General features: G+C 34.7%; 1 non-coding gene across 1 annotated transcript; it reads right to left on the reverse strand.

The window, feature by feature from the left end:
• Positions 1 to 468: 468 nt before the first annotated feature.
• TRNAW-CCA (transfer RNA tryptophan (anticodon CCA)) lies at positions 469 to 541 on the reverse strand. Its single transcript has one exon. It is a non-coding gene; the product is annotated as a tRNA-Trp (tRNA).
• Between the last annotated feature and the right edge of the window lie 712 nt (positions 542 to 1,253).

Below are 1,253 nucleotides of genomic sequence, written 5' to 3' on the forward strand. Positions count from 1 at the left end.
CTTTAACTATAACCCCAGCTCTATTTATTGGCTTGAACAAGATACGCCTTATTTGAATTGACTGAATAATTATAATTCAGAAAAGAAAAATCTTTCTTTGGGATTCCTGGCATTCTACGACTCTTTTCCAGACTAATTAGGAATTCTTTTCTTGGTCATTGAGATTCGTGGATAATTTAGAGTACTATTTAGGGATAGATCGTACCTCTTTTTTTATCCCCTCGAACAAATCGAAATGATTGAAGTTTTTCTATTTGGAATCGTCTTAGGCCTAATTCCTATTACTTTAGCGGGATTATTCGTGACTGCGTATTTGCAATACAGGCGTGGGGATCAGTTGGATCTTTGATTGAGTCATTTTTTTTGATTGACCTCCTCCAGACCAGAGAGGAGGTCAAATTGAAATTGGAGTTACAATTCAATTTTGTTAAGTTATTTTACTCTGCTTCGACATAAAATAGATGGAATCACGCTCTGTAGGATTTGAACCTACGACATCGGGTTTTGGAGACCCGCGTTCTACGAACTGAACTAAGAGCGCTTTCATTCATTCAAAAAGAAAATCTTTTTCTATTCCTAATGTATCTCACGTACGTATAGTCTCCACAAATTCAAGTTATACCCACTTTACTTTAATTGATCTCGTCGCTACTGCCTATAAAGAAGAAAGAAGTAATAGGTAGGGATGCAGGATTTGAACCTGTGACATTTTGTACCCAAAACAAACGCGCTACCAAGCTGCGCTACATCCCTTTTCCAAATTAAATTGTTGTACAATGCCATTGTACACAATTCCTGTCTTCTTTTCCACATCATAATTTTCTTCTTCTTTCTATTTTCTTCTTCTTTCTTTCTCTATCTATATATAGAACCCTCGTGTCATTTCTTCTTTTTGGTCTCATATAATTAAGGAATTATATACATATAAAATCCAATATAATTTCGCCTATAAAAGAAGGATTACTTTTCCTTGCTAATATATAGGAAGAAGGGGTCATCTTTTTCTTTTTTAGGGATAGGAAAATTTCGTCGATATGGTTCATTTTATATATAGCATAACAATCTTGGGCAAGAGTTTATGATCATATATGTATTCCAACAAGGAAGGAGGATTTTCAATGCGGGATATAAAAACATATCTCTCTGTAGCACCCGTGCTAAGTACTCTATGGTTTGGTGCTTTAGCAGGTTTATTGATAGAAATTAATCGTTTATTCCCAGATGCTTTGTCATTCCCTTTTTTTTAATTCTAG

The sequence above is a fragment of the Aegilops tauschii genome, unplaced genomic scaffold, assembly GCF_002575655.3.
Source record: "Aegilops tauschii subsp. strangulata cultivar AL8/78 unplaced genomic scaffold, Aet v6.0 ptg000890l_obj, whole genome shotgun sequence".
Taxonomy (NCBI): Eukaryota; Viridiplantae; Streptophyta; class Magnoliopsida; order Poales; family Poaceae; genus Aegilops; species Aegilops tauschii.